General features: G+C 37.5%; 1 protein-coding gene across 22 annotated transcripts in view; it reads right to left on the bottom strand.

Annotated features, from left to right (window-relative positions):
• Positions 1-16,035, bottom strand: part of IMMP2L (inner mitochondrial membrane peptidase subunit 2) — a 984,232-nt gene that overhangs the window by 685,905 nt on the left and 282,292 nt on the right. For 3 of the 22 annotated variants that reach the window (XR_008717876.1, XR_008717878.1, XR_008717877.1), the window contains exon 5: positions 10,593-10,667. The exons of the other annotated variants lie outside the window; for them this stretch is intronic. The gene's annotated coding sequence lies outside the window, so the exon portion shown is untranslated. The remainder of the gene's footprint in view (positions 1-10,592; positions 10,668-16,035) is intronic. 22 annotated transcript variants of the gene reach the window in all.

The raw sequence follows: 16,035 nt of genomic DNA, 5'->3' as shown, positions 1-16,035 counted from the left end.
CGCCAGGTCTCCCTGTCCATCACCAACTCCTGGAGTTCACTCAGACTCACGTCCATCGAGTTAGTGATGCCATCCAGCCATCTCATTCTCTGTCATCCCCTTCTCCTCCTGCCCCCAATCCCTCCCAGCATCAGAGTCTTTTCCAATGAGTCAACTCTTCACATGGGGTGGCCAAAGTACTGGAGTTTCAGCTTCAGCATCATTCCTTCCAAAGAAATCCAAGGGCTGATCTCCTTTAGAATGGACTGGTTGGATCTCCTTGAAGTCCAAGGGACTCTCAAGACTCTTCTCCAACACCACGGTTCAAAAGCATCAATTCTTCGGCTCTCAGCTTTCTTCACAGTCCAACTCTTGCAATCATACATGACTACTGGAAAAACCATAGCCTTGACTAGACGGATCTTTGTTGGCAAAGTAATATCTCTGCTTTTCAATATGCTATCTAGGTTGGTCATAACTTTTCTTCCAAGGAGTAACTGTCTTTTAATTTCATGGCTGCAGTCACCATCTGCAGTGATTTTGGAGCCCAAAAAAATAAAGTCTGACACTGTTTCCACTGTTTCCCCATCTATTTCCCATGAAGTGATGGGACCGGATGTCATGATCTTTGTTTTCTGAATGTTGAGCTTTAGGCCAACATTTTCACTCTACTCTTTCACTTTCATCAAGAGGCTCTTTAGTTCCTCTTCACTTTCTGCCATAAGGGTGGTGTCATCTGCATATCTGAGGTTATTGATATTTCTCCCGGCAATCTTGATTCCACCTTGTGTTTCTTCCAGTCCAGCATTTCTCATGATGTACTCTGCGTAGAAGTTAAATAAGCAGGGTGACAATATACAGCCTCAACGTTCTCCTTTTCCTATTTGGAACCAGTCTGTTGTTCCATGTCCAGTTCTAACTGTTGCTGCCTGACCTACATATAGGTTTCTCAAGAGGCAGGTCAGGTGGTATGGTATTCTCATCTCTTTCAGAATTTTCCACAGTTTATTGTGATCCACACAAAGGCTTTGGCATAGTCAATAAAGCAGAAATAGATGTTTTTCTGGAACTCTGTTGCTTTTTCGATGATCCAGCAGATGTTGGCAATTTGATCCCTGGTTCCTCTGCCTTTTCTAAAACTAGCTTGAACATCTGGAAGTTCATAGTTCACGTATTGCTGAAGCCTGGCTTGGAGAATTTTGAGCATCACTTTACTGGCGTGTGAGATGAGTGCAATTGTGCGGTAGTTTGAGCTTTCTTTGGCATTGCCTTTCTTGGGATTGGAATGAAAACTGACCTTTTCCAGTCCTGTGGCCACTGCTGAGTTTTCCAAATTTGCTGGCATATTGAGTGTAGCACTTTCACAGCATCATCTTTCAGGATTTGAAATAGCTCAACTAGAATTGCATCACCTCCTCTAGCTTTGTTTGTAGTGATGCTTTCTAAGGCCCACTTGACTTCACACTCCAGGATGTCTTGCTCTAGGTGAGTGATCATACCATCGTAATTATCTTGGTCGTGAAGATCTTTTTTGTACAGTTCTGTGTATTCTTGCCACCTGTTCTTAATATCTTCTGCTTCTGTTAGGTCCATACCATTTCTGTCCTTTATCGAGCCCATCTTTGCATGAAATGTTCCCTTGGTATCTCTAGTTTTCTTGAAGAAATCTCTAGCCTTTCCCATTCTGTTGTTTTCCTCTATTTCTTTTCATTGATTGCTGAGGAATGCTTTCTTATCTCTTTTTGCTATTCTTTGGAACTCTGCATTCAGATGCTTATATCTTTCCTTTTCTCATTTTCATTTCGCTTCTCTTCTTTTCACAGCTATATGCAAGGCCTCCCCAGACAGCCATTTTGCTTTTTTGCATTTCTTTTCCATGGGGATGGTCTTGATCCCTGTCTCCTGTACAATGTCACGAACCTCACTCAGTCCATAGTTCATCAGCCACTCTATCTATCAAATCTAGTCCCTTAAATCTATTTCTCACTTCCACTGTATAATCATAAGGGATTTGATTTAGGTCATACCTGAATGGTCTAGTGGTTTTCCCTACTTTCTTCAATTTAAGTCTGAAATTGGCAATAAGGAGCTCATGATCTGAGCCACAGTCAGCTCCCAGTCTTGTTTTTGCTGACTGTATAGAGCTTCTCCATTTTTGGCTGCAAAGAATATAATCAATCTGATTTCGGTTTTGACCATCTGGTGATGTCCATGTGTAGAGTCTTCTCCTGTGTTGTTGGAACATATACATAAACCATGGAAGAAAAATACTAACTTCCTGATCAGAAACAGTCAGACACAACTGAGTACCTTTCACTTTCCATAAGGAAACATGACATCTGACCAACCTACTTGAATATCCCAAGGGGGTGTCCATAGACAGAGAAACATCAGATCAAGTTTTACACTAAAAATATTTTAAAATCAAGTTAACATGAGATTAGAAGTATTGGGGAGCGTACAAATAGGTGAGGGCTTTGCCTAACGTTACTGAGGGTGAGCAGAATATAGCTGCTGTCTTCCAAAATCAATATGATTAAACAGCCTTGTAGTTGTTTTTTTTTTAACCCAAGAAATTTCAAAAAATAATACAATAATTCATTTAACAGTATTTACCTAATGCTCTATTAATCACCACTATTTTAAGGATAAGAAAATAAAAAGGTTGTAATGAATGGAAACTTTTCTGATAAAAGTAATATTAAACTAGTGCTCCTCAGAGATGTTTTCTAATACAATGATTGCTTAACATGTTTTTAAAGAAGTGCAGAGGGAAATTTCTAGCTCAGCCAAGACAATAAGCTCTATGAGGCAATGAAAGTTCAAGAGATTTTTCATACACTATAAGATTACGGCTAGGCAGGCAAATGCAGGGAAATTCAGTCTACCAAGCATTAAAGAAAGTCAAGTAAAATGCAGCCCTGGCCTTCTATGAGCTCAAGTCTAACAAAGTAGAAATGTAAATTATTATCTGCAATCTAAGAACTGGAGGAGTTGTGTGTCTACAGTGATAAGCTGCAGGGATGAAGTGACTATGTTGAGGGGTCAGGAGAGGGGGTTCACAGGTGAACAAGCATCATGACTGATGGAAAGGAATTGGCAGACAGCATGAGGCAACAAGTGCCTTCCAGGGAGAGGGAGAAGCTAACATTATGACATGAAACAGTGTTACCTATGAGGAGCAAATGAAGGGAAACATGCTGGAAAGGCCATCAGGACAGAGACCACCAATGGCCTTTAATACTTGACCTACAGAACAATTCCCAAATCACAGGATCTTCTAAATAAGATGCATTGTGAGGAAAGTAAAAATACAAACAAAATTACAAAAGCAGCAGAAATCATCCATACAAAACCATGGGTTAAGAAATGTTTTCTTGAGAAAGATCTAATTAACTTGAGAAGGTACAGAGAAGGCTTTTCAAATGATCAGAAAATGAAAGGAAAAGGTTAATGTATCAAGACAAACCACAAAGATTAAGGTTCTAAAGTCTGGAACTAGAGTACACTGAAGTCTACAAAAGTCATAATACCAGTAAGAATCAGTAAATTCTCCACATTTCAGAACACTAGCTTAAAGGAGAATCCTTGAAGCTTGAGGGGAAAAGAACATAATTTTGGATCATAGAAGAATTACATAAATTTCTCATACAAATTCAAGTGCTAAGAATGGACTTGCCCAAGGTAGTCTCCCCCGGTAAAATGCCAGTCATCCTTCCAGACCACTTAATGTCATCCCTAGACTAACACCATCCAAATTCATTTTTTCCTCTCCAAGATGCCTATAGCATATGACAACTCTTAACACAATCTTCATTTTCTCTCTCTAAAATGTAAATAAATTTCCTAAGAGTAAGGGCCATATTTTACTCATATTGGCATACTCAACAGCATTTAGCTTCAATAAATTCATATTTATTTAATGCAAAAATATGCATGGAGAGCTCTTAATGCAAAGAACTGTTCTTAATACTGCATAATCAAGAAATGTTTACCCAGAAAGATGTCACATTTGGTAAGCAGATCAGGTAAGGAAGTGTGTGTGTGTGCTAAGTTGCTTCAGTCTTGTCAGACTCTTTACGACCCTATGGACTATAGCCCTCCAGGCTCCTCTATCCACGGGATTCTCCAGGCAAGAATTCTAGAGTAGGTTTCCATGCCCTTCTCAAGGGGATCTTCCCAACCCAGGGATTGAACACAGGTCCCTTATGTCTCCTGCATTGCAGGAGGGTTCTTCACCCCTAATACCACAAGGGAAACCCTAGGTAAGGAAGTAGGTCACTATAAAACAAAATCAAGGAGCAAAGTACTATCAAAGCACATATATGTGTAATTTTTTTTTCATTCATTCCCAATCTCACTTCAAAAGCATTTTTTACTACTTACAGAAAAATACTATAACACCAAAAAGACTGGTTACTGGGATAAGGGCAAAGTAATACTAATTTTTTAAAAAGATAAAGTCAGTGCATGCATGTACGCTAGGTCACCTCAGTTGTGTCTGACTCTTTGCAACTCTATAGACTGTAGCCCGCCAGGCTTCTCTGTCCATGGGATTCTCCAGGCAAGACTACGGGAGTGGGTTGCCATGCCCACCTCCAGGGGATCTTCCCAATGCAGGAATTGAACCCGAGTCTCTTATGTCTCCTGCATTGGCAGGTGGTTTCTTTACCACTAGTGCTACCTGAGAAAGTCAGTGTAGTTCACAAAAAGTTTAACAGAAGCTTAGTTAGAGGAGGGCAACAATATCATTAGTTAGAGGAGTCTCAGCAACAGTTGCTGAAGTGAAGTTCAGTCTCTCCTAACACTGAGAATTTCGAGAACTTTCCTCATGAGTGTTCATAAAGCAAATGTTGTACGTTGAATGGAGCTTCTCCTTACCCACTGCACTGTGATGAATCCAATAATGACTTTCCTGAGGATGCTTATTAATAATGACTCTCAATCTGGCCAATGACAAAGCATCACAGTATAACTCAGTATAAGCAATTCTCTAGGGAGGCAAAAGGTAGCTCTATGGTGGCCTGGCTTGAATTAAGGAAAAGATCTAATTTCCAAGAGAATGGATAAATTACATATTCCTCAGTAATATTCCACAAATACTATTTATCAGGACTGAGTTCTGATAAGAACAAAGAAGCACAGAGCTTGAAATTGTCTCCAAAAAGAAATGGGAATCAATTAAGGGCATATTGAACTTGCTCATCAGCTAACAGGCAGGATTGCATCATCTCATGAGAACCTAACAGCTGCATGTGGATATTATCCCAATGATAAACAGAGGAAGACTATTTCTCTCAGAAAACAGTCACCAGTCATACTCATCAATAGGGGTGTGAGGTTCCAGAGACTTAGAACCTGGCCCCAATGCTTTAGGACAACCAGTTTCCAAAGGAGGCATTCCCAATCACTTTCAAAGACTTGTTAAGATACCATCTATAAAAATAATTCATGTTGAGGAATGCTTCAAGTTATCTTTCAAGATAAACTGGCTGCAATATGTACTCTCGAGAGATGAGTGACTGAATACGCTCTACAGGTCCGCTACAAACCAATAAAACATTAAAGGGCATCTGCATCCATATTAGAGAAAGTGCTATGACACCATTCTTAAACTTGACAGTAATTAGATGTTAGCAACAATTTTGTTTAAAAACTACCACCTCTTGAAACTCCCTTCCACCCCCCCCCCCCAACCCTCTAAGTCATCACAGAGTACCAAGCTGAGTTCCCTGCACTATACACATAGCTGATTCACTGCACTATTCAGCACAAACTAACATCACTGTAAAGCAATTATACTCCAATAAAATATTTTTTAAGTTAAAAAATATAAAGACCACTACCATCAAGCACCTGCATCCCTGTTTGTGGTAATTTACAATGCCAGCATAAGAAAGAACCTGATTTCTTTAGTTTCCAGGTAGGAAGTAAACTGAGAAGGGGCATATAGCCTACTTATGCAGAACTGTATTAAGATATAAAATGCAATTCCTAACATATTCCAGTTTTAACTGCTCAAAAGTATCTACTAAGCTGTCAGGAGAACATCTACAAATCCTGGTTTTTACTGCGGTACCAAGCACGGTAACTGTTCTGTACAGGCACCATGACTGGGTGGAAGAGAGAGAAGAACACTCAAATCACAGACATAAATGTAACTTAAGAGTCTTCTGTTCCCCAAAATCAAGCCTCCCCCACCAAAACAATTTTAATAAACAAAAGCTGCACTGTTAAGAAGATATTTCCCTCAAGGCATTGAACATGAAAACTGCAAAGGCTGCTTGCTTCAAAGTTGAAATGAATTTAAAAGCTGCCATTTTTCACATTTGAGTCCAGAGTTAGGAGGAAAAAGGATCATTCTTTTAAAAAGCGTATAGACTGTGTGCCCAGTCACACCAGAAACGTAGAGCTGACCAGGGTGAGGTAAAGGAGCCTGCCCTTTGAAAGAGTCCTCAAGCAGTTTCACAGACCAGGCAAATTCCCTGGGTCACCTCCTATAAGAGATGGTTAGGAGAAAGCAAGAAGGCTTGGCATCCAACAAGTCTGCAACATTTGACTGTCATCTGTGAAGCTGAGAAACGTAACTAACCAAATTTCAACAAAACAGAATCTAGGTTTCCATAAGCACGAAATCAAATTCATTCCATAAATAAACATACTGAAAACTGCCTATATTACATTTCCAAGAGTCACTTGAAGTTTTACCTGTCATTTATTTTGGATTTTTTTTTTCTTACTGTTCTCTTCATTACTCTGTTTCTGAAACAGTGAGATATCTACATTAAACAAAGAGTGATAGGAGTTTCAAAGAAAGGTGACATCACTTCCCATGTAAGCAAGAGTAAAGATGTGTCATTGTGGGGGACACTAAATTTTGTCAAAAGAAAGAAAGTATTCTGAAACAGGCAATTTCTGTTTACCTGGACTTAGGCAATTTGTTTAAGGTAGGGAAAAGCCTGGAAAGACAAGTTTCTGACAAATTCTAAATAGCCTTGAATGTTGAGGGATGGTTTGGGCAGTGATGATGGGTTTGAACTGAGCCTGGACATGAAATTACAACATGTTATTCTTTCAGAGATTTTGAAATATCCCTTTGAAGGGATATACAAACCAGAAGACCAATTCTGGAAATTTTAAGAAAAAAAGCTAACTATTTCAGAGCTTGAGAATGAAATAGAAAATATATCCATCTCTCTTATCCTTGAGTGCTAAGACTCTGCATTTAAGTGTTCCGTACCCACAGAAGAATCCTGATGTTGACACAGCTACAGGTTTTAGCTCACTTTAAAGGCCATTTGGACGGGAATTATATTAAAGAACATAAGAACTATTAGCACAGTTAGTTGTAGTAGTAGTATTCGCTCAGTCATCTCTGACTCTTTGTAACCCCATGGACTGTAGCCTGCCAGGCTCCTCTGGCAGGGGATTAGCACAGTTAAATACCTCCTAACATCCAACACCTCAAAAGTAAAGTTTTGAGTTGAATCACATCCTATTTAAATATATCCACTGAAAATTATTAAATTAAACCAGTGATTATCGCCAAGTTCTAACCTATACCTTATCTCTTAATACCTTCCCTTCCCCAACTTACCACTACACAAAAAAGCCAAGGATATACTTCAATTACTTCCCATGCTTATAGCAGTAATTCCACATCAATCTTATTTTTGTCTTAAAAGGCTTTGCTTGTAAGATAAAGGTTATGCTATTGAGCATCAGTGATCATGTGGGCTTTCTGAGTGTGGCTGTTGAATCCTTTCACACTCCATTGCCAGATGACCTTTGCAAAAATCACAATTGCAAAACACAACATAAAATGAGATATAAAGTGAGGGGACATATTTCTGTAAATATACTGACAGAGAAAAAAGAAAAAGACTGCTTTATGACTGCTAAATTCGGGCCATATTCACGCCCATCGGGATGTTTTAAATGTCTTCAGAGGTTATTTTTAAACATAAGTAGTGTAAAATATCATGTATGAAACGAGTTGCCAGTCCAGGTTCGATGCACGATACTGGATGCTTGGGGCTGGTGCACTGGGACGACCCAGAGGGATGGAATGGGGAGGGAGGAGGGATGAGGGTTCAGGATGGGGAACACATGTATACCTGTGGTGGATTCATTTTGATATTTGGCAAAACTAATACAATTATGTAAAGTTTAAAAATAAAATAAAATTAAAAAAAAATAAAATGTTATTTGAATAATTAAAAAAAAAAAAACATGATGGACTTCTTTTTTAAAAAACAAGTAAATGACTTAAATCTTTCAGGCTCTGTTCACATCAGAGGTCAGCAGTTCTACAGAAGTGATGTGCCTAGCTACTGGTTCCTGTCCTGGCAACCAAGGGCAAGGAGGAGGCAGACCCAGAATAGGCAACAGAAACATCCGTGGTGCCTAGGTAGGTGAGGCCTGCCTGACAAATCTGTTTCAAATTGAACTTTGGGTCCTATATAATGACATGTGTCACCATTTATCACACTATAGATGTGATTTTTTATCCACCTCTCCAAGGCAGATAGTCTTGACTGGTTTGTATCCCCAATGCCTAGAACAGTACCTAGTACCTAGCAGGATTTCAGTCACTATTTATGGGAGAAAGGAGGAAAGAAAGGAAATCCAAACAGAGATCCTATATTAATATTTACCTGCATTTCATAACTTTATAATGACAGTTATGATGTCACTTTAATTAGAAACCAACCCTCCACTAAAACCTAGATGAGACTAGACAATAGAGGAAAGAATGTTCCTCCAGTTATAAAGAGGCAATGAAGAGGCACAGATGGTCTTCTGCAATCTGTTTTCAGTGAGAAAACAGCATTTCAGTCAGAAATGAGGAGATCCTTGCAGGTGACCCACTGGTCACAGCAGCTCACAGCATCTAAACACCTTGTTCTCAAAGATCAGGACCTCCCTGGGCCTTAGCCCCAATCAGAGGGTGCTTAAGCGGGCCTACCAAACTGAACTAAAGCTTAAAATTGTAACATGAAGATGTCTATCATCCAGCCTTGTTTTTGACAGGTGCCCTCATGCTTTTACAGAGCTCATAGAGAAAGTATCTAAAAAAAAAGTGTATTTACCTTTAAACCAAGAAAAAAGGCCAATGCAACATTTTTTCCTCCTTTCAGTCTAAAATCCATTCCCTAAATTCTGGCAGTGTATACACACAATTACAACTCTTGAAAAAACAAAGTCTTTACTGAAGGAATCTCCACCAGCTTCCAGGATAGTTGAAAAGTTCTCAGAGTTCTCCCTAAATCACTCCTCTGGTGATTTAAGCTCTTTCTTGCTTGTCTCCCTGCAGTGAACAAAGAACAGCTGCTCATCATCACTCATATAATATCCTCTCATGCACGGTGAAAACCAAGAAAACAATCATATATGAAAGTGCCTGTCAAAAGACAATTCTCCTGGGAAATACTCAAGGCCTCTGTGTCTATGATTTCACTGAACTTGAAGACTGTAATTAAGTCCCTATGCAGACCTCCCTTCTCTAGGCTAAATAAACCCAGTTCCTGAGACTTACATCATAGATTTCTCAAACCTTCTAATAATTTCTGTTGGATTCCTCTGGATTCTCTCCAAAGTCTATATAATAAAGTCATGACCAGAGCTGCAGGAGAAAAAGAGAACTGCCGGGCAGCCTCTTAATTTTTCACTCTTGTTTTCCTCCCTATGTGAATTCCCCTGCACGCATCTCTGCTTAGCTATCCTCTGTTTACAGTTACTAGTTCTTCCAATTTGCCACGGGTTCTTTTCTTTTTTGAATTGTAAACCTTTTTCTGTTTTTCAGAATCCTAGCCTGGTTTGGTGATACTGACATATAACGTGTCATTGATAAAAGTGAAAAACACAAGGGTAAGGACTGTGATCTGGAAGAATTATTCAGAAATCGCTTCCACAAACTTCTCAGGAGGAGTCTGAACTAATGTGACAAAGACACTAATGAGTTTAAATTTCAAGGCTGTCATTCACTAGTTTTGGGACAGTTCGGCAAATATTGAACTACTCTGAGGATAGAAATGCCTACTTTTCAAGGCTATCATGAGAAGTTAATAATGGAATTATTAACTTGAGTTAATTTTTAATAATTAACTTGAGTTAATATTAACAAGTTAATATTACAAGTTAATTATTAACTTGAGTTAATAATGGAAAGAATATAGCAGAGGAGAACTTCCCTGGCAGCCCAGTGGTTAAGAATCCATGCTTACCCGTGTACCCCAATGTTCATTGCAGCACTGTTTACAATAGCCAGGACATGGAAGCAACCTAGATGTCCATCAGCAGATGAATAGATAAGAAAGCTATGGTACATATACACAATGGAATATTACTCAGCTATTAAAAAGAATGCATTTGAATCAGTTCTAATGAGGTAGATGAAACTGGAGCCTATTACACAGAGTGAAATAAGTCAGAAAGAAAAATACCAATACAGTATATTAATGCATATATATGGAATTTAGAAAGATGGTAACAATGACCCTATACGCGAGACAGCAAAAGAGACACAGATGTAAAGAACAGACTTTTGCACTCTGTGGGAGAAGGCAAGGGTGGGATGATTTGAGAGAACAGCATTGAAACATGTATATTACCATATGTGAAATAGATTGCCAGTCCAGGTTTGATGCATGAGACAGGGTGCTCAGGGCTGGTGCACTGGGATGACCCTGAGGGATGAGATGGGGAGGGAGGTTCAGGATGGGGAACACATGTACACCCATGGCTGATTCATGTGAATGTTTGGCAAAAACCACCACATTATTGTAAAGTAATTAGCCTCCAATTAAAAAAAAAAAAAGAATCAATGCTTCCAGTGCAAAGGGCGTAGGTTCAATCCCTGGTCCGGGAACTAAGATCTCACAATTATATGATAGAATAAAAAGTACTCTGCCTTAACACTGATACATATTTTTTACCTTTGTTAAATCATTGTGAGCTACTTTCACAGCACAATGGCCAAAGTCAAGAGGACTCATTTCCTCCTCAGAATGAAACTCAATGTGGAGGATGCAAGGCTAATCAAACTAACAAGTCAAAGGGCTTAACTCTCCACATACACCTCACCATGTCCTGCTTTTCAGGCAGGACAACAGTAATGAGACATAGAATGCAGACAACAATGCATAGGTTAGAAACACAGGGAAATTCAGAAAACAGTAATCTGACACGGCAAAATTAACTGAGGAGCCAAACATCTGAATCAGACTACTTACCTCAGTCATTATTGAGTATTAGCTCAAAGGCTGTGCAGACACAAATTTAACATCTCATTTTATAAATAAAGTCGATTACATTGATTTAGTGATTATCAAAATATTGATGCTTTGACTTTACCAAAATAATTTTTGATTCTAATATTTCAAAAGGGCATCAATGCTTCAACATCAAAAGACTACATGTTATTTTAAATGCAAAACAAGATGAAAGTGTGTCAATGTTTTTAAAGATATAAGTGAATAGTAAGCAGGATAGGGCAAGAAATATCAAAATAATGTATTTTCAGTAATGACATCCCTTACATTTGGCTTCTTCGTGGGGAACTCAACTCAGCTGAAAAGCCAAAGATTTCTCTCTCTTATAGGTGTCGTATAACAACTTAACTACTGTTTGTCCAGGCATTTCTGGATATGCTTTAAAACTGCTGATTGACAAGAATACAGTTTTATCTCTAATTTTGAAAGGTCTCGCAATAATGTGGAAAAAACTTTTAATCAATTATATTCTGTGTAATATAATTTTAGAAGAGGAAAACCATGTTTATAGTATAAGTAATGAGAATAACTAACACACAGTAAGTTCTTCCATTCACCAGACATGATAGGAAGTGCTTTATAGAAATTATCTTTTTAATCCTCACAACATCCTTACCAGAGATGGATGCAGAAATGGAGGTTTAAAGGAGGTGAGTCAGGATGACACAGCTAAAGCTAGTACTGGAGAATATCTGAATCCAGATACAAATCTCAACCCAATACAGTTCTGGTCATGAAATCAAATTAGTAGGTCATGACCAGCATGTCGTTTAATAGGATGTGATAGAACATGCTATCAATAATTACATCTGGAACACAGGCATAAACCTGAACTGTCCCGAGCAACCCAGAAGGCATCATATATGGCTTTAGAAACAAACTAAAATTTGTCTATCAAACATGGTGTGGAAAAAATATGTTCAGTGATATACATTTTTTTAAACAAGGCAGAACAGTTTGAACTCACACATAAAGCTATTTATATAGGCAAATAATATCTATGCTGTGATTTTTCCCTTTTTTCCCAATATTTACATAATTTAAACACAAAACTACCAGAGCATAGGAGGAAAAAAAAATATACACTTCATTCACAGGAAAGAAATATCAAGACCTTGTCAAAGGTGCTCAAAGATTTCTCAGTATTTTCCAGTTTTGACACCAAAACTGGCAAGGACAGATTCCAACTAAACTGCTGATCCTGTGAAATAACACTCACCAGATGCAAGCAACATTTAATGCAAGTGACAGTTTCTATAAATATAATTCAAAACTAATATTAGTACTGAAAGAACTTAGCTGAGAAAACTAAAAAAAGAAATCTTTCACTTTCACATGTAATTTTCTCAGTCAGTATTTCAGGTTAAATGTTAGTCCAGGTATTTCTTACTCCAGCTAAGTGTTGTGTAGCAGGAAATGAACTTTTCCATCAGTGAGAAAACAACTAATATTTTAGCCCATAAAATAATTATGTAAATTTAACTGGTTTATACCGGCATCCTTAAGACTCGAAACATCTGTTCAATACAGGTTTTTCTTATAATACATAAAGTTTCCAGGTGCATATTACAGCTTTTCCCAGCATATTTTTAACATGATGGCTTTCTCCTTTACATAAGAGACTTTTAAGATATGACCCATGTTGAGGTACTGAAGTTATTGCTCACATCACCATCTGCTCATAAATATTTTCACCTGAAACTCTAGAGCCTTCAAAACTACATCAAAAATTATTTTCACACAATTTGGCACTTAATTATATATATTAATATCTCATAGACCTGAGGTCACCAATTCAAGATCATGAAAAATAAGGACAAAAGGTGAGAACCAAAAAGGAGATGAAAGAGTGGTCAAGTTGGCAAAAAATCTGTCATAACACCTATGCACTGAACTAATAATGGTACAGAACCTAAGGCCTTCACTCTCAGCCTGTGTAGTCATAATTCAGACACAACTTAGGCCAGGAAAGAGTACCGGTTTACCCTTTCCCTCCACAAAATATTAGAATAAGTGAATTAGAAAATAGTCACAGATTGTCATCGGGAAGCATGCTGAGAAGCACATAATATGAAATGTGAGTTTAGAAACAAGTGAAGGAAAAATCTTGTAGCTATTCATAAGTCAAAATAAAGAAAACAGAGACTCTCCCACCATGCTGATGGGAAGATAAACTTGTGCAACCATTCTGGATATCAATTTGCATACACTTGATTCACACACACACGCGCACACATATGTGTGCGTGCACGTGCGTGTGTATTTGATTCACATATATATACACCTTACCATTCAGAGATACTTTTATACATAGTCACAAGGAGCCATATAGGACAGTGTGTTGTCAATGTTTTTTTTTTTTTTTATGCTAGTAAGCCTAAGCAACAAATAATAGGGGATAGAATAATACAAATATGGCACATGAACAAAAATTAACTGCCAAACAGGACTTAGATGTAAATGTAAAACCTACAACTATAAAATTCCCAGGAGAAAACTTTCATGATCTTTGAGTAAGCAAAGATTTGTTAGAAAGGATGTAAAAAAACACTAACAATAAGAAAAAATGGACAAATCAAAATTTATCAAAATTTAAAACTTCTACTTCTCAAAAGAAATTTTAAAAATGAAAAAGGTGAGCCACACAATGATAGAAAATATTTGCAACACATGTATCTGATAAAGCACTGGCATCCAGAAATAAAGAATTCTTGTAACTCTAAAACAAATAAGCCAACTTAAAAAACAGCAAAACAAATCTAAAGAGACACTTCACTAAACAAGACATAAGATGACCAATACACATATGAAATGATGCTCAACATTATAATTTATCAGGAAAACAAAAATTACAACCACAATGAGATGCCAATACACTCCACTAGAATGGCTTAAAATTAAAAACTGGTAAAACTGTACATTTCACCAGAGAGGATATACAAATGGCAAGTTAAGTACATGAAAAAAATGTTCAATACCACTAGCCATTAAGGAAATGTAAATTAAAAACTAAATGAAGTAGTATTACTTAATGATTACAGTGGCTAAAATAAACAATAATGTCAATAGCAAATGTTGGCAAGGATGTGGAGAAACTGGAAAAATCATACCTTCCTGGTGCTGGTAGGACTGTAAAATGGTACAACCACTCTGAAATATAGTCTGGTAGTTTCTTAAAAAAATTACAAAAGCAACAACTTAACATATACTACTGGGCATTTATCCTAGAGAAATGAAAATTTATGTCCACACAAAAGCACACACACATTAGTTCATAGTGGGTTTTTTTCTTTTTTTGCCAAAGCCAAAAAGCGGCAACAATTCAAATGTCTTTCAACAGGTAAATCATTATATCTGTATCACTCAGTAATGAAAACGAAAATAACTATTGATACATACAAGTCAATACCATGGGTAGATATTAAAGGAATTGTGTTGAGTAGAACCAGCTAATCTGATGGGACTGTAAGTATATTATTGCATGCTAAGTCACTTCAGTTGTGTCTGACTCTTTGTGACCCTATGGGTTATAGCCCACCAGACTCCTCTGTCCATGGGATGATGCTCCAGGCAAGAATACTGGAGTGGATTGCCATTTCCTACTCCAGGGGATCTTTCCAACCCAGGGATTGAACCCGCTTCTCTTGTATCTCCTGCATTGGCAGGCAGATTCCTTTCCACAAGAGCCACCTGGGAAGCCTCTATTTTTACCTTTACAGTTATATAGCATTCATGAAAATCTATAGGGATGGATAATAGGTTAGTTTTTTTCTGCATGATTTCACAAAGGGAGTGAGAAGAGATGGAGGAAGGGAGGAAAAGGAGATGTGTGTGACTCTAACAGACTAGCGTGAAAAATCTTAGCAATAATGAGACAGTCCTGTACCTTGAGTGCAGTGGTAACTACATGAATCTACCCATATAAAAATCCCATAGAAATACATAGAAATTACACAGAAAGTAGGTTATGTAAAGCTGGCATACAAAGGACCTCCTGTGTTATTTTTGCAATTATAACTCTGTAACTATTTCAAAATAAAAAGCTGAAAAAGGCTGACAATACCAAGAGTTGTCAAGAATGTAAAGGAAGCTGAATTCTTACTCATTACTAGCAAAAGTGCAAAATGACACAAACCCTTTGTAAAACATTTTAACAATTTTTTATAATGTTAAATATATACCTATCACAAGACCCAGAAAGTTCATTCCTAGGTATTTGCCTAAGAGAAATGAAAACATATATTACTACAAAGAGGTATGCATACAGTTCCGTGCCAGCTTTACTCATTCTTGCCAAAAACTGGAATAAACCTGAATGTCCATCAACAGATGAACAGATACACAAATTATGGTGTATCCATTCAATATAAAACTACACCATGATAAAAAAGTGAACTGCCAACTCAAGCAACAGTAAGAATGAATCTCAAAATATGCTGAACAACAACAAAAGCCAAAAGCAAACTGTATGTATAATAGGACTCCATCTATAAAAAATGCAATACAGGAAAAATGCATGTGTTGTGACCCAAAGATAAATGTTTTCTTGGGCCATGGGTAGGACTGAGTGGGAAGGGGTACCAGGGTATCTCTGGGGGTGAAGGAAATGTATGTATTGATTGTGGTGTTGGTTACAGGGATATATTCATGTGTTTAAACTCAGTTAACTATGTATTTTAAATGAACTTATCACACAGTATATATTACCTCAAAAAACTTGATGTTTAAAATGTAGTATATGCTCATAACTGAACATCAAGTAGCAATTAAAGCTCATGAATTT

Source organism: Bubalus kerabau, chromosome 8 (genome assembly GCF_029407905.1).
Source record: "Bubalus kerabau isolate K-KA32 ecotype Philippines breed swamp buffalo chromosome 8, PCC_UOA_SB_1v2, whole genome shotgun sequence".
In the NCBI taxonomy this organism is placed as follows: Eukaryota; Metazoa; Chordata; class Mammalia; order Artiodactyla; family Bovidae; genus Bubalus; species Bubalus kerabau.
This window is presented reverse-complemented; position numbering and strand designations above follow the sequence as displayed.